Source organism: Macaca mulatta, chromosome 11 (assembly GCF_049350105.2).
Source record: "Macaca mulatta isolate MMU2019108-1 chromosome 11, T2T-MMU8v2.0, whole genome shotgun sequence".
NCBI classification, from domain to species: Eukaryota; Metazoa; Chordata; class Mammalia; order Primates; family Cercopithecidae; genus Macaca; species Macaca mulatta.
Window position 1 is genome coordinate 138,009,901 of NC_133416.1, and position 17,960 is coordinate 138,027,860.

General features: G+C 49.5%; 1 protein-coding gene across 8 annotated transcripts in view; it reads right to left on the minus strand.

Moving 5' to 3' along the window:
- Nucleotides 1–17,960, minus strand: part of RIMBP2 (RIMS binding protein 2) — a 328,067-nt gene that overhangs the window by 242,022 nt on the left and 68,085 nt on the right. For 2 of the 8 annotated variants that reach the window (XM_077955842.1, XM_015109704.3), the window contains exon 1: nt 1,730–2,089. The exons of 5 other annotated variants lie outside the window; for them this stretch is intronic. The gene's annotated coding sequence lies outside the window, so the exon portion shown is untranslated. Of the gene's footprint in view, nt 1–1,729; nt 2,091–17,960 lie in introns of those variants that run through there. One more of the 8 variants, XM_028830164.2, reaches the window with a different exon arrangement.

Here is a 17,960-nt window from a genome sequence, read left to right on the forward strand (position 1 = left end):
CACCTACTTCATTGTGGGACGATTTCAGCAAACAATAAAACGGAGATGTTTCCAACCATGACCAGATGGGCTGGATGCCAAGGAATCAAGGCAGAGACCTCCCGTGAGATCCCTGCAGGCAGAGGCACATCGTCATCATTGCCGACTACCTCCTTTTAATGCAAACCACCAAGTCCTTACCTCCACCAACACACATCCTATTCTTCTCCTCTAAGGAATCATGTTCTCTCAGAGAATAACATGAAAAAACGAGATTACAGGAAGTCACGATAATCTGCAAGTGATGTACATTTTTGTTTTCTAGTTATATTAAAGAAGAAAAAATTTTAGGTGGGGCAATGATTCCCGGCTTCTCAATGCATTTAGTGAATGTCAGTGCCCTTGGCATAGAACAAGTAAATCCATTGCTTTCTCCCCTCATCTTCCTGGGCTCCCGGGATGTGCTTTTTCAACCACCCTGTTCTCTTTGCCCTGGGGCCCCTCCTGCCCTCAACTCAGCCTGCTCAATCATTAAAGAGGCTAAGGGGCTCTAACATCTCACCAGGTTGACCGGAGAGCTTGCTAATGATTATACAGCATAAAAAACTACTCTGTATGGTTACATGTGAAATATGATAATTATTCATTCAAAAGTGGTCCAGCAAGATAAAGGATTTGTGGGGCTGTGCATAACCAACCCTAACCAGCCCACGTGAAATTGAGTACAGAGCTCGAAGACCACTTTACACAAAGTTTTAATTAACAGAGTCATTCAGGCAGAGAGGAAAACAAAAACAATGATTCATTGATGTACATTTTACCGCTGCCTTCGAATGCCAGGCAACAGAAAACACCGGCCACCTGCCCTGCCCCATAAACATGTTCATCATGGAGCACAGGATTATGCCTTCTGCCACGAGGGACGAGCACATTCTTACTATTTAATGTTAGGCACAGACGCAGTTCATTTCACCTGTTTACTACAAGTTCCTCGCTACATAGAACACATAAAAAAAGGACCCCCCCGGTCTTAAGCCAGAGTCAGCACCCTCACATTTTTGCTGTATATTTCAACTAACAGTGGACTTACATGAAATTAAAATGCTACAATTATATCCATTGTCTGATTATATTCATTCTCTAAAGGGTGTTCAACTTCATCTCATCATTTGAGCTCAAAGAGTTGAAAATGCTGCACAAAAATCGAAAAAAGAGGAGGAATTTCCACTTGAGATTTCCCCTTACAACTTTGAATACATGCTATTTCTAATGCCAGTTCTGTGATGCTTAAACTAGCAAAACCAAACTGTTCCCACCAGAACGGTGAATTCCTGAGGGAGGAAAGTTGGAGGGACAAATAACGGAACACCCAGCCCTTGCCTTTCCTCCTGAGCCCCATCTCAGCCTGAGTGTCCTGCCCACAGCCTACCCAAACGGACCCTCGGGACCAAAGGTCTTTTTTAGCCTGATACAGGGCCTGAGGACGGATTTGGAAAGGAATATCCCCAGGGTAGTAACAGTGATTTGAGCCACAATTAAGACCCAAAGGTTTAGAAACCAGGGGTTATCACAACCCCCGCCACCCTCCCATCCCCCGAGTCTGGAAATGCCTCTTCCCACCTCTCAGTCCAGAGAACAGCCCTTGCTCTACAGCCCACAGCCTAGAAAGAGATCAATTTCCCGTCTGTGTCTAAGCTGTATCTCATTAACCCATCAGGCTCTTTCCCCAGCCCCAAAAGCAGGTACTTACAAGGCACCGGAGATCAGTGGTCTAGTGGACCAGACAGACTGGTCCAGGCGTCCCCGCCAGCCCCCCTTCCTGTCCCCGTGGACGCCAGCCTTTCTGAGCCTCGGATGTTTGTGCTCAGCACCCGGCTGGAAGGCTATTTACTTATTCATGGGCTGCCCAAGCCGGCCAGGAACTGCTTTGTGTCAGCTGAATAGGATGGTAATTCAATCTACGAATGGGAGCCGCTGGCACACAGCGCGCCTGTCATAATGAGTCATGGGGGGGACAAGTGCCCGGTGTTCAGAGCCACTGGGAACCTGTCCTTCGACAATGAGCTGTGTCACAAGACACCACCTTCCCTTCCTCAGTCGCTCTCTTCCCCCCCGAATCTCCCCACCCCAGATCAACTCTCCTGGAGATGCATGACACAGAATTACATATCCTTGGGAGCGGAGACGGGAAGGCGGGAAATGCCACCTGTTCTCTTGAGCTGTATACACGGAGAGAGGAGAAAGAATTGTTGGGAAGGAATCTGAAGCAAGAAACATGGAGTGAGGAAACGAGAGGAAAAGTTCACCTGCACCAGGAGTGCTCAGGTTTAATGTTTTCTACGCCCTATCTCACGAACTCCTCATCAAAGCCTTTGGAGCAAATGAACGATTAGCTTCAGGCAGGTTAACAATCACACCCAAAGTCTCTGACTGGGGGTCTTTGAGCCCTGGTCTATCTCACACCACAAGCCATATGTTGCCTTTGGTCCAGCAGGTCACAGCATCCAATCCAGAGAAAACTGCCTCTCTTTAAAGATGACTTTTTTTTTTTTAGACACGGTCTCACTCTGTCACCTGAGCTGAAGCACAGTGGCGCGATCTCAGCGCACTGCGGTCTCGATCTCCCAGCCTCAAGCTATTCTCCCACCTCAGCCTCCCAAGTAGCTGAGGCTACCGGTGCTCGCCACCATGCCTGGCTAATTAAAAAAAATTTTTCTTTGAGAGATGGGATCTCACTGTGTTGCCCAGGCTGATCTCGAACACCTGAGCTCAAGTAATCCGCCCACTTCAGCTTCCCAACGTGCTGGGATTACAGGCCTGAGCCAGCGCACCCGGCTGACTCTACCTGTAAACAAATCACTTTCTGTTTCCGATAACAGGGTCTCCAGCACATTAATTGAAATAACAGAATCCAGAGCACAAGAAAAAGTGAGCTGAGATTCAGAGATGAGAAGACCCCAGCCGGGTGACAGATCCCAGCTCCCCCTACCCCAGGGGGCCACACAGGACGGAACCCATCCCCTCTCCGTTCTCGTCCCGGCTGCTGCTCATGCCTGTGTTCATTGTTTCTTGAGAATTAAGGACATGCCTTCCATCAGATTGCTTTGTTCCAGCCTCAGGAAGCTCAGCAGTTCATTTTCTCCACACCCACTGCATGGGCTGATGGTCACTGCTGTAGAAAAACCATAAGCCAGGCGGGCCAGTGCCTGGACCTACCTCTGTCCCCATTAGACAGTCAGCTCCAGGAGGGGAGGGACCCTGCTCATCGTATTCTAAGAACCCAGGAGAACATCCGGCCAAAGGAGCTACTGAAACACTTGCTGAGATGCCGAAGGAGTGAAGGGTTCAACCTCTCTGTTGCCTTCCCATATGTAGCAGTGAGGGTAGGCTGGACTCTGCTGTGGTTACAAATAATTCTGATTACAGTGGCTTAAGATCACCTGGGTGCATTGGTGGCACCTGCGCTGTGTCTGCAGCTCTGCTCCAATCATCCCCACCTGGGACGCAGGCTGACGGAATGGCCACCACCCAGGTCACTGCACATCGGCGGGAAGGAGAAGCTCGAGGGGATACTGCTGGCATTGAATGCTGCACCCCAAAACATTGGGGATTTCTGTGCTCTGGACACCAATTCGTGACTCACATGTTATTCATCCAATGTTATCTCATTCTAGCAACTGCTGCTGTTTCCATGCATCATACACAGGCCCGGATGGAAAAATGGGGCCCAGTGGTGCAGTCCCACCTAATATCTGAAAGGGACCTGATGAATGCCCACACGTTTTAATGTCCTTCCAACCCTTCCCCGCTCTACATTCCAGCTTCTGACTTCACTCTCCTGCATTCTCCTACCGGACCCCCTACATCCACTCCACCACCCCCTGCTGTCTTCTCCACACAGCCGACTCGCTAAACGGAAATCTCTGTCCCTCCCCTGTTAAAGTCCCTCTGCCTTCCAGCCTCGGAGTGAAGGTTACCATGCCACTCATGACCTGGTTCCACTAAGCCCTCAAGGTTCATCTCTTGCCACCACCCTCCCTTTCCACGCTTTATGATGAACTACTCCTTCCAAGATCTCAAACGGAGCTTTTGGCCTTTCTTGGTCAGACTCACACTTGCTGTCCCCCAGCGAGACTGGTCTACCCTCCCTGTCCCGACACACAGCTGCCTCTATTGTCTTTCGGGCAGATGTCACTTCGCCCAGGAAGCCCTCCCTCTAAGACCCTTCATCTGTGTTCTCATGGAATCTTTCCTCCCTAGCGGTGCCCTCAGGCACCAGAGATTCCTAATTTCCTAACTACCTATTGGTGGTCTTCACAAAACTAGGACCAAGTGGAGATGAGTGGTTGTATTTGTCTTATTTACCAGCTGGTTCTGTGCAGGTGCCAGGACCCCAGCGTTGCTTCTTACCAGCTGAATCACCTTGAACGTTCATTAGACCTCACTGAACCTCAACTGACTCAGCTGTGAAGTAGGTAAAATAGTATCACCTAATCCAAGGGCTTCTTGAATGGACTAGATGAGGTAATAACCACATAGCTCTTAGCCCAGTGTTGGGCATGTGCCAGATACTCGCACACTATAGAAGAAATGAATGGGTGGGGAAATGAGTGAACACTAACCTATCATCCAGCTCCATGACATGAGCCCAGCAAGGGAGGAATGTTAGCCTGGCGTTACAGAGAGTTTGGGTGTGGAGTCAGCACTGCAGAGAGCAGCACTGAGCTATGAGGAGAAACCAAGACCTGACAGCATTACTGAAGCCCCTGGATCAAGCCGTAACTGAAGCTGGATTACAGCTGGGTTTTTCAGTTGTGTTTCAATGCATTCCCTTTTAGGATTAAGTCAGTGTAATTAGGTTTTCTGCCACTTTTAGTAAAAGCCCAAACCAATACACACCTAGTAGTGTTGTGGGGACAGTGTCTTGTCACCTTGTTCTGGGTACGGAACAGCAGAGAATCATGAAGGTGTGTGTGCCATGCCTGTTCAGCACCATCTCTTTGGCTCCAGGTTGCATTCAAATGTTAAAATGGGAAAGTGTTCATAGCAGTATATACAGAAAATTCCACACTTCATAGCCATCGGATCTTTGCGCTGAGATGTTCTGCAGAGCTGCATCCTGTTTTCCTGCCTCTGCTGCCTCATCCTGTCCTCAGATCACCTCTCAGCAGAGGCTAAAGCCCCACCGCATCTCCCCACCCCATCACCATTTCAAATGCTTATCACCAGTTGCCCCGGTAGAATGGGAGGCCCCGGGAGTAGAGGCCTTGTTGGTCTCACAGCCCCTCCCAGCCTAGAGCAGTGCCTGGAACGCAGGAAACACTGGATCAACACATGTCAAGTGAATGAATGAATGTATGCCTGAGACAGCACATCGGACTGGAGGATCCACAATGCTTTAGTGTAATTAGTCATGCAATTAGTGAGTCCAAGAAGTAGCCCCCATTAAAGTGAAAGTAATGTAAACCAACTCTGGGAACATATAATAAGAATAATGTGATTAGAACCAAAGCTTCGAGTCACAGTTAGGGAATCCTAAAATTAATGAAAATAAAGAATTGATCAACATATCCCCTGTACTGTCTGCCGGGAGCAAAGGGATTTGTGGGACTTGGTTAGAACCAACCCTGATGCCTAACAGAATGAGGTGGAGCCACGATATCCTGGTGTAAATGTCCTTCCGGCAACAGTGTCCTCTTCCCCATTTGTTGTTTATCTAGAAACCTTCGGGCCTGGCTTGGGGTACCTTCCTGTACAGCTCATGGGAAAGGAGAGGAGGAATGTGCAGATTTCCTGGGTCCTACCGGCTTTACTGACTTTGGTTATTAAGAAGATAATATTCTGCTTGGTAAAAAAGTTACTTAGGGACTTTGGCCAATGTTTTGGCGTTGACTGTGTAGACAGTTGAGAAAATCAGGCTTCTTGCAATGCAAACTTAATGACCATGGGTTCTAGTGTCCTCTGAATCCACCCCCAGCTGCTTTGGTATAGTGGCATCACCCACATCTAGTTGCTAGAATGAGTAGGCATTGGATGAATAACTTGTGAGTCACGAAATTGGTGTCCAGAGCACAGAAATCGCCGATGTCTTGCCTTCTTGATTTCTCCAGGGTCTCCCCAGATGAACACACATTAAAGCCACCCTGTTTGGGAATAGACACCGATTAGGTTCAGCTTAGAATTACTCCCATGAGCAACCAAGGTGTCTTTCATAGGCGAATGAATGGTACATCCAGATACTGGAATAACTCAACACTTTAAAAAAATAAGTTATCAAGCCATAAAGAGACACAGAGGAGCCTTCATTGCACATCACTAAGTGAAAGAAGTCAGTCTGAAGAGGCTACAGACTGTACGATTCCAACTCTGTCGGGGGTCCCGAAGCCCCGAGCTGCGGGCCGGTAAGGGTGGCCTGTTAGGAACCGGGCCGCACAGCAGGAGGTGAACGGTGGGTGAGCGAGCAACCCCCTGAGCTCCGCCTCCTGTCAGATCATCAGGCATCAGATTCTCATAGGAGCACGAACCCTACCATGAACTGCTCATGGGAGGGATCTGGGCTGCCTGCTCCTTATGAGAATCTAACGCCTGGTGATCTGAGGTTTCATCCTGAAACCTTTCCCCCTCCCCATCCGTTGTCTTCCATGAAACTGATCCCCGGTGCCAAAAAGGCTGGAGACCACGAACTACGGCACACTGTGGAAAAGGCAAAACTATGGAAATAGTTTAAAAAAAAAAATCAGTGGTTGCCAGGAGTGAGGGGGAGGAAGGGAAAAACAGGTAGAACAGGAGGGATTTTTAGGGCGGTGGAACTACTGTGTCTGATGCTATGACAGAAACACACCTGTCAAAGCCATAGAAGGCACAAGACAAGGAGTAAACCTTAGTGTAAACTATAGACTCTAGTTAATAATAAAATATCAATATTGGATCATCAACTGAAACAAATGTACCACACTAATAATAGGGGAAACTGTGGGGTCAGGAAGAGGGGATGCTTGGGAACTCCCTGTACTCTTTGATCAGTTTTCCTGTAAACCTAAAACTGCTCTTTTAAAAATAGTCTGGCCGGGCACGGTGGCTCACGCCTGTAATCCCAGCACTTTGGGAGGCCGAGGCGGGTGGGTGACCTGAGGTCAGGAGTTCGAGACCAGCCTGGCCAACATAGCGAAACCCCAACTCTACTAAAAATACAAAAATGAGCCAGGCGTGGTGGCGGGCACCTGTAATCTCAGCTACTCGAAGGCTGAGGCAGGGGAATCATTTGAACCCAGGAGGCAGAGGTTGCATTGAGCTGAGATCGCACCATTGCACTCCAGCCTGGACAACAACAGCAAAACTCTGTCTTAAAAAAACAAAGAAAAAAAAAAAGAAGTCTATTGGCCAGGTGCAATGACTCACACCTGTAATCCCAGCACTCTGGGAGGCCAAGGCACTCCAGCCTAATAGATAGAACAAGACCCTGCCACAAAAATAAATAAATAAAAATAAGTATTAAATTTTTTTCAAAACTGATCAAAAAGGTACCTCACCCCTTTAATTGCTGTTCTTGTGTACACAGCAAGTGTCTGCACCATTCCAGGTGAATGGATTTCCTCCTGGTCAGCAGGCTGGGCTCATTCAGATGAGTCCGAGCAGCTCAGGGGCTGGGACCACCGCATCCCCTGCTATACCCCCAGTCCCCGAATGGCACCTGGCTCATGGGACCCACACCCTAACTATAGTGTTGAATGAAATATTTTATTTCTTGTATCTCCACTTAGCTACAAATGACAGAACATTAACAGGTGAAAATTGAAAGCCGAGATAAAAACCTCCCCCAGGAAACATAGTCAGGCTGCTCCGTTCTCCAGAGATGTAAATCAATAAAATAATTCCAGAGTGCTTAAGACGCTTGGATTACTCCATAAATTCCTGGCGTGTGAAGGAGCCCTCAGCTTCCTGGCATTGCTGTTCCGGGAAGTGTAGCCCTGTGGGGACCTGGCTAGCTTTCTAGTCAGTTCTAGTTGGTTTGAATAACTGCAGACTGCACAGGTCACGCCTGTACACTCCACCCCAGCACAATGGGCATCTCACGATGTTACTCTCGATCATAGACATTTCAGCCACCGAGGAAGATGGGGAACAAACCCACCGCCTAGAACCCCCCTTCCTGCTCAAGGAAACAGCTCAGAAAACAGGACACTCCCCGGGGACAATGTGTACCTGAGCTCAGCGACGCCCTGCATTTAATTAAACACACTTACTGCTCAAGAGTAATTTCATCAGCTTAATCATCTTACATGAAAATTAATTTTGCTCCCACTAAAAGCCCTGGAACAATTATGTATGGAACCTTCCATCACAGATTAAGCTTATCTTTAGCCCAATTACTTCTTTATTTTCAAACCCAAGTTCAGTGTATCTTGCTATTTTCTAAAATAAAATTATGTCCAGAATTTCATTTTCTGTTTTAATGCTAACTATTAACACTCTTCGTGTCCGTAATCGCGGCCAACTTTTGAGAGCTTACTCTGTACTAAGCAAGGTTCAAAGCATCTTACTCAAAGTGTCCACTGAAGCTCCGAAAGAGGCCATGCGGTGGGCACCGTGATGACCCGTGCGTGTTATGAGGGAGACACCATGGCCCAGAGGGCTTCCGGCGCCTCCTGGTCCTACAGCTCAAAAGGTGAGGCGTGGGGATTGGACGTGGGCATCTGGCCCCAGGGACCACACACAACCACCGGGCTTCACCTCTGCCCCTCCTGAGCCACCCCCTAAGTTAGCGGATCAGTACAGACCAAGGGGAGAGAGGCAGCTGCTTTGGGCCACTAAGGTTTTCGAAGGAAAAATTATTCTTTTTTCAGATATGAAAGAAAAGCCTAAGTGGGCCTTTGGAAACATTAAATGGATAACTTTAATACTAGGAAACCACGGGGAACGCTGTCAACCAAAGAAAGGGCAGACATGGCCCTATTAAAGCTAACTAATGACAGCGTCACAGCCGTCCCTGCGTTCAGTGCTGTTTCTGTGGATGGGCAGGAGAAACCGCAGTCTTGCCATCATTTTAACCGATTCTAACGCATGCCTTGGAATGCCAGTGCAGTGCCCTACTCATAGCCTCTGGAAAGCATGCCATCATAATTACGAGACCACATGAGGGTCAGACGGTCCCAAGTCCTCTTCTGTTTGCCATTTCAAGGACAGAAAGCTAAATCACGAGCCCTGACTGCACCAGGAGGGCCAGGTCTCCCAAGGCTGGAGGAAGCCTTCATTTCACAATTTCACAGGCTGGATTTAGGATCGTGACTGCCGGACACTCAACCCAGCATCACAGGCTGGGTTTAGGATCGTGACTGCAGCATCTTGCCTTTCTTCTGCGTCATAATTGCCGCCCTCAATTCTCTGCTAATCAGCCTCATGGGCAGAGAGCCCCTCATTAGTGCCTGGGAATTAACTGCCGTGCAAAACAGAAAAACAAACTGGGCCTATGTTGTTCCTGGAGTCCTGGGGAAGGAAGAGGTGGCCGTGCTGAGAGCACTCAGGAAAATGAGTCAGCCTCAGGGCACCTCATACCCCTGATGCATGGCTGGAGAGTAAACCAGGAGGACAGAATGGTCAACACAGCAAGAGGTGCCAAGCGTGGCTGCACCAGGCTGGGCCCCTCAAAGCCATAGGTGACAATGACAGCTGGCCAGGGCCATCCAAGGATGGGGTCATACCTCAGTGCTATACATCATTAATCCCCAACCTGACTCTATAGATAAGCCATTATCCCCATTGTACAGATGAGAAAACTGAGGCAACCAGAGGTCAAATGCTGTGTCGAAGGTCATACAATTTGTAACCAGCAGAGCCCAGAGTCAAATCCACGTCTCTGGTGCTAAAGCCATGTTTCTAACCACTGTACTCCCAGCCTCCTGCCATAAGAGCCTGAAAAATCTTTGCATTGGTACTTGGGGCTCAGGGGACGGGGTGTGGGAATCAAAGGCTGACCAGAAAGCGAAGATGGCTTCCCCTCCAGGACACCCCAAAGGATGCCCCACACTCCAGGGAGAGACCCTGGCTCTGGCTGGCACTCTGGGTTTAGTCTTTTTATTTTTATTTTTATTTTCTTTTGAGATGGAGTTTTGCTCTCATCACCCAGGCTGGAGTGCAATGGCGCAATCTTGGCTCACTGCAACCTCCACCTCCTGGGTTCAAGCGATTCTCCTGCCTCAGCCTCCTGAGTAGCTGGGATTACAGGCACATGCCACCACACCCGGCAAATTTTTGTATTTTTAGTAGAGAGGGGATTTTGCCATGTTGGTCAGGCTGGTCTTGAACTCCTGACCTCAAGTGATCTGCCCGCCTTGGCCTCCTAAAGTGCTGGGATTACAGGCAGGAGCCACCACGCCCAGGCTGGTTTTAGTCTTATAAGTCAGACTATCCCACTAGGAATAATAACCTTTATTACTTCGACAACCCACGTCAACTAACATGCATCTATCCTCTTCTAAGCACCAGGCACTGTCCGTGATGTTTTGCTTAAATTCACTCATTTAATCCTGATAGCAACAACCTTATAAGTCAAGTCCCATCATTATCTCCACTTTGGGGATGAGAAAACTAGGCTACGCATTGAAGCTCACACCAGCAGGTCACAGGTACCACGATCAGAACCAGGCCGGCTCTGAAAGGGATGCGTGGCCTCCCGGCCAGGCCACACTGCCACTCACTGAGAGAGGGGCTGGAAAGAAGGAACCTGCTTCCCTCCCTGGAGTGCCATCAATTCCTTCCCCAGAATGGCATGAATGTATATCCCTCCCTGCTCTTGAGTCTGAGTCTTGGACTGGACACATTCCAAATCCCTGCCTCTCTAAACTGCAATGGTTCTCCAACAGCTGCCTCAGGGGTCCTGGTTCAGCTGGCTGTCCTTAAACGAAGCCCCCGCAACAGCCACCTGCCAACCAGTGCCAACCTTTCATTTTAAGAGGAGACCTAAGCCCCGGCGAGAGTTCCCCCTGCACAAAGACGTGCAGGCCTCCTGGCTGTGGAACGCGGGGGGCTCACACTCGCCCTGGCCCCGGGTGCACGGGCCGCAGCAGCAGCTCCCAGCTCCCATCGGCAGGTCCCGTGATGTGTGTGGAGCATATGTCTCCTGTGTCAGGGGAGGTGGGCCCCACAAGTGACCAACAGGAGAGGACGAAGGGCGGGGACAGCCCAAACCTGGGGACCAGGACCACGGAACCACAGAGAGGAAAGTCAGTCCCTACAGAAATCACTGGGTCAGGGACAGGCCCCCCATGGGACCAGGGACCGGAGAGCAGGTGCCTATAGAAATCACTAGGCCAGGGGCAGGCGTCCCATAGGACCAGGGACGGGAGAGCTGGTGCCCACAGAAATCACTAGGTCAGGGGCAGGCACCCCATGGAACTGGGGAGAAGAAAGAAATCACTAGGTCAGGGGCAGGTCTCCCACTTTACAGATAAGAAAACAAATTCTATACATGCGGAGAGAAAGAAAGCCCACCCAGGCCGCACTCTGCAGAGGGGGGACTACTGCTCCGTGTCCCTCCACTCACATTTATTGAACACCTGCGTGGGACATGCGTCAGTGAATAACACAGGGGCAAGGGTAAGGTCCTGCCCCACAGGAGCACCCATGGCCATAGAGCAACAGAGGCAAGAAATGCGCAAACAAACAACAGCCTAGAACAAGGAAACCAGAGAGCAAGCAGTGGGGTCTGCGAGGGGCAGCGATTTTAGAGAGTGTGGTCAAGGTGGGCCCCCCTGAGAAGGTGTCCTCTGAGCAAAGCCTAGAGCGGTGAAAAGGAGGCAGCCATGCTCAGAGACAAAGAGAGATAGAGACTCCAGGCAGCTGGCACAGCACATGCAAAGGCCCTGAGGCAGGAGCTGGAGCCCAGGCAGCCAGTCTCCCAAAACAGTGCTCACCAACAGTCCTGATGGACATGAAGGATTCCGCTCTCACTGGCTGAAAAGCTAGACTGTGGATTCAGGGGCCTGTAGCCTCTCCCTTTGAAACGAAGGAAAGGAAGTGGAGAGGCAGACTCCCTAATAAGGCCTCGAACTCACTAAGACTGTATAACAAGGCCTTGAACTCACTCACACACACACACTTGCTACAAGACTGGAAGGCAGAGAGGGTGCTGTGAGGAAACACACCACATCCTGCCCCGTGGTTTTAGACAAATTAGCTTTCACGGGCCGCTCAGCTCTTAATCCATTAGGGCAGACACGTGTCACCTTGGTTAAGAGCACGGTAAGATCCAGCCCTGAGACGCGTGCTGCATTTAAAATACAATCGCACATTGATCTGGACTCTACCTGTGGCCGAATTCATTATCCAGTTTAGGAAGATTAACCATTACAAAGAATCTATATAAATGGGATGGGAAGATTAAAAGTATCCTTATTTCAAGGAGCCTTATCATCAAGTGCAAATTAATTTGTGCAAGGTAGCACACCTGTATCTAAACCCAGTGTCTGCGTATAAAACCTAGGAATTATGGGAGACATTTTAAAACCAAGTGATCCTAATCACTGTCAGACTTCAGGGGCAGCAAGGCTAGCGAGTGACATCAGAAAAGCCACAGGACAGAGACCCTGAGCCCTCGGGAGCGTATGGCCACAATCACCGTGTTACTTCAGTGCATTTGATATCATCCTCTGGGCTGAGAACGTGGCACCGAGACACTGGGAGAAGCACCCAACAGCTCAGGCTGACTTCACATGCTGACTGACTTCCAAGGGCTGTTGCCCCCTGGGTTTCCCCACACAGGCCCCTTAACCAGCACCAGCCAGCGGCAATGACCAAGGACATTCTCCCAGTTGTGTGCGGAAGCCAGCGCCTAGCCTCTCAAACTGTGAAATACGCAGGAACACTGTCAACCCGTTGTTACGTCACAGGTAGTTGGAAATCAGTTGTGGTTGGAGTGTTTACGCCACAGAAATAGGCAAAGACTACAAACCAGAACTTTTTTTTTTTTTTTTTTTTTTTTGAGACAGTCTCACTCTGTTGCCCAGACTGGAGTGCAGTGACACAATCTTGGCTCACTGCAGCCTCCATCCACCTCCCAGGTTCAAGAGAGTCTCCTGCCACAGCCCTCCAAGTAGCTGGGACTACAGTGTGTCCCACCACGCCCAGCAAATTTTTGTATTTTTAGTAGAGATGGGTTTCACCATGCTGGCCAGACTGGTCTCTACAAATCACAGCTTTTACCAGCACACCACTCTTCCAAAACCAACTCCTATTATCCAGAGGAGAAAATAAACCAGAATTGAATTTCCTATGCCACAGACATTGGAGTCACTCCCTCCAGGCCCCTGGAGTTCACTGCTCTTCCCCAGTGCTGGTTGGATATGATGTTGGATTAACCAGCCAGCACCTTCCACCCCTACAGTCAGGACACGGGATGGGCAGAGAACTCAAGCCAGTCCAAAGTGAACTTTAGGATTGGAGAAAGTCATGCTCTATCCCACTGGAGCAAGCACATAGCCTGGGGGACAAGGTCAAAGCCATTTTTGCAGCTACAAGAGGAGTCGGCATTAGCCCAAGGAGCAGAGGGAAGGATGAGAAGAAACAAAGTCCTCGCTGATATTAAGTCTCTGGATCAAACTGTGCCTGATCTCTTCCTTATCGCTGGACTTTCAGGTTATTTAAATCTACACATCCTTTTTATGTTTAAGCCACTTGGAGATGCACTTTCTTTGAATTGAAAGATGACTTACCAACAGAAATCTGAAACCAAGTCTTTACAGTTTAGGCTTCCTTGCCTAACTAAATAGATTCATTAAAGCTCTTTTCAATTACTAAGTCACTTAATAGCTTTGTTTGCACTCCCAAGCTTTTAAAGAAAGAAAGAAAAACCCAGGTAACAACACTTTGCATTTCACCCAAGCATGGAAATCTGTGGTGAGACAGCCCGTTCCCTCACTCCCGCAGGGAACAACACTTTGCACTTCACCCAAGCATGGAAATCTGTGGTGGGACAGCCTGTTCCCTCACTCCTGCAGAAGGGATGGTTTCCTCCAGTTCCTAATGACCCTCTGCTGCCATTTCCTCCTCGAGGTCCTGTCTTCAGATGCTTTCTTGCCCCAATCCAAGGTCACAAGCCCACCTCCACAAGAAGAATGACAACCAATCTTAGAGGTACAGGGAGCTTTAAATGTATCCCGTTGTCAGGAAAAGACAAGCCCCATCGAAAACTGAAAATCATACAAAGCTAGAGTTGGAAAAAGTCTTCAAGGTCACCTCCTAGAGGGCAAGAGAAAGCCATCTCCAGGCGTGAATGATTTATTGCAGGGCGCACGATTCACACACAGAGTCCCCGAACCAGGCCTGAGAACCCATCAGTTCAGACTCTGCAGCCACGACCCACAGGCGCCATGGGCATGACAGCGGGTGAGGATGCCCAGCAGCCCAGGAGCCACATCGGTGTTTGCCAGCTGCACCTGCTCCCCATCTCCTGGCCTAGAGGCACAGCCTTAGCCTACGCGATTCTCACGGGACAGACGTGTGCATGTGAGGCAGAGTGGGGACCCATCTTAAGGGGCCTGTGGACCTCCTCCCCTCAGCATGGAAATAAAGGAAAATCTTGGGTTCCTTCTCGGGGAATTCCAGGCACCTAACTGGCCCAGGGAAGTGAATAAGCAACTTGAGAAGCAAAAAGGTAATAGTATTCAAGACCAGTTTGGCCAGCATGGTGAAACCCTGTCTCTAATAAAAATACAAAAATTAATGAGGCATGGTGGTGCACACCTGTAATCCCAGCTACTTGGGAGGCTGAGGCAGGAGACTGTCTTGAACCCAGAGGGTGGAGGCTGCAATAAGCTGAGATCACGCCACTGCACTCCAGCCTAGGTGCCAAAGCGAGACTCCATCTCAAAAAAACCAACAACAACAAAGAAGGTAATAGTAGCTTAAAACAATAGCCAAGGGAGTTAGAGTCAGGAGATGTTCGCTTCCCTTTGGAAGTTGAAGCATCATCACATCTGTCCCCGAGTTGTTTTTCAGAAACCCAGACCTCCACCAAGATGGATTCATCTGCACCTAGACCTCAGCTACGGGGGAGCCAAGGACTAAGCTCTGAGCACCATTCTTTGTTCTAAATTTCTTCCTGAGGGGGCTGGAGGAGGTCACACCTATGAGCCAGAGCCAGCATTCTTTTCTGCCGACCCCAAATGTTTACACAAAGTTTCTCCTCCTAACCACCTATGAATCAGAAAATCTTTGCATATACCTACACCTTGTGAGCCCCTGTGTCCAGAGATCCCATTAGGTCAAACCAATGCATAACCTCCATGTATCGGTGTGTGACTTTGCCAGTAACCTCTACCTCCCTGCCTTTAAAGACCCTCCCCTTTAAGCCATCCCGCAGTCCAGGTCTTCCACAGGAGCCGCTGGGTTCTCCCTGCTAGATGCCCTGCACTAAATGTCTGTCCTTCTCATCCTGCAAGCCTCGGTGCGGCTGTTTGGCCTCACTGCAGTGGGTGATTTGGACCCCAGCTCCATTGGATAACACATGCACGCACATGTGCACACACACGAACACACGTGTGCACACACACGCCTCACATGGTACAGAAAGCCAAAGGGCATGACAAGAGTCACGTGCTGGTCATCACCGAGCAGATACATCCCTAGATTACGAGTCCCTAAACTTTGACGTCTTTCTTTTCTAAATTTTCAACAGTAAATACTAAAGATGAAAAAATGTTTCTCATGGCTGTCAAGGGAAAAGGGGAAAGCCCGCTTTGTGCACCACTAATGGAAGAGGAAATAGACACAAATTCTCACTTATCAAATGCCCTAAAAACATGGGTTTTTGACCCAGAAATTCCACCTTCGTAAATGTATTTAAAGGATAATAATGGACACGACTGAATCATCTTATCTTTTAGAATTACACACATAAGGTATTCATTGTAAAAAAATTGAAAAGCATAAAGGAGAAAACAAAAACTTTATAATATCCCCTTAAAATACATTGCATCTATATGCATTTTCTAAATCCTCCAGCAACATCAAATTCAAGCTATAAATATCTGATGTTACCCATGATGATTTTAATGAGATATGTGTTTTTCTAAATTATTTTCTGTGCTTTAAAATTTTTTCTACAATAAATGCATATTATTCCATTAATCATAAAGTTAAAAACTATCTAAAATTAGTATGGTTTTTTTTTTTTTTTTTTTTTTTTTTTTTTTTGAGATGGAGTTTTGCTTTTGTTGCCCAGGCTGGAGTGCAGTGGCACGATCTCGGCTCACCACAACCTCCGCCTCCCGGATTCAAGCTGTTCTCCCTCCTCTGCCTCCCGAGTAGCTGGGATCACAGGCATGCGCCATCACGCCCAGCTAATTTTGTATTTTTAGTGGAGACGGGCTTTCTCCATGTTGGTCACGGCTGGCCTCGAACTCCTGACCTCAGGTGATCCCCCCGCCTCGGCCTCCCAAAGTGCTGGGATTACAGGCGTGAGCCACCAAGAAATGGATCACACATGGTAATTTTTGCAGCACCGTGGGTTAAATACTGTGGGCCCTGAACGCCATTTTCATGTGGATTCCATGATCCTCAATGACCTCCGGACTCGGAGGCACGGGAGCAGATCTCCTGGCTTTTCCCGCCCTTCGTGGTGGCCGATAGGCTCAGTTGGAGGTGGGTAGGGGGTGGCAGGAGGAAGCTGTGGATAAGAGAGCTACAGGAGGGGCAGAACCATGCTAAGTGTGCATGTCACTGCAAAGCCAGCCTCTAGATTAAATAAGGCACTGGAATGTGGGGCTTGCTGCAACGTACATTTCTTCCTTCCTCAGAGGAGAGATGAGTGCTCCTGGCTGGAGGCCGCTCCCCTCCATGCAGTGACTTAGAGACCCAGCCCCCTTCCCTCCTTGACTCCCCAACCCCTGGGGCCTCATGGCCTCAGCATCCAACCAGTGGGGTACTGAGAAGGGCAGCGCCTTCCCCCGACTCAGGGCTCCACTCTCCCATTGGCCAGAACAAGCCACGTGGCCACCCAGACCCAAGGGCTGCTGGGAAATGTGCCCCTCTGCTGAGAAGTGGCTTCCCACAGCCACTCTGTGCAATGGGGAAAAAATCTGGGGTGAACGGCTCTTCCTTGGAGAGATAGCACCGGCCACATAAGAGACCCCCAAACAATGGATACCCCATGCTAGGAGGCCCAACTCACTCACACTGGTAGGCCTGGATTTTCCCAGTTTCAGCCCTGGAGATCCCCTCAGTCCTGAGAAAATCAGGGATGTGGTGTCCCTGCCCCCTGCTCACAGTTTCACCAAGACAGCACCCGAACAGAGAGGGGTGTCCAGCTACCCCAGCCCCAGAAGAGGAAGTGGGGGTGCTGGGGGTACTCTACTCGGTGACCCCAGCACTTCACACTCTGCGAGCCCTGGAGAAGCCTCCCCACCTCCCTTTAACCCATAGGCTCAGGAGAGTCTAAAGTCAAGCCTTGCCTGCAGGTCGGAGATTCAACAGGAGCAACCAGTATGAGACTCTCAGAGATGAGGGATATGCAGAGTATATTGTTGAAACTAAAAAAAAACAAACCTGAGGACCTGTCCCTCGAGTGTGGGGTGAACCTCGGGGAGACGCAGTGGGGCTCGCAGGCAACCAAGGAGGCAGTCTACACCGAAAATTGCAGCTGCTCCCTTGCCCCCAGCACCAAGGGGGCTTGGTGGGCAGCTTGCAAGCTGTCCAAAGGGTACATTTCTGCCCTTCGTGTGCAGCGTGGTCCCTGGGGGCTGACTCGTGCCCACCTTCCCCAGCAGCCAGCTGCCGGGTCCATTCTTAAAAACCTCCAGGGGACGTCTGGGCACCCTTCCGCAACGTGCTGCCAGCTCCCAGCCTGGGGCTCCAAATAGAACTGCTCTTAACACCACATCTGTGCTCTTCCTACTCCAGCCAGCCTTCTGCTCGTTGCTACCACTTTGCTAAATGCAAGCATCTCACAACACTCGTTTTCTTTATCTGTGGATTCAGCAGGGAAGCCC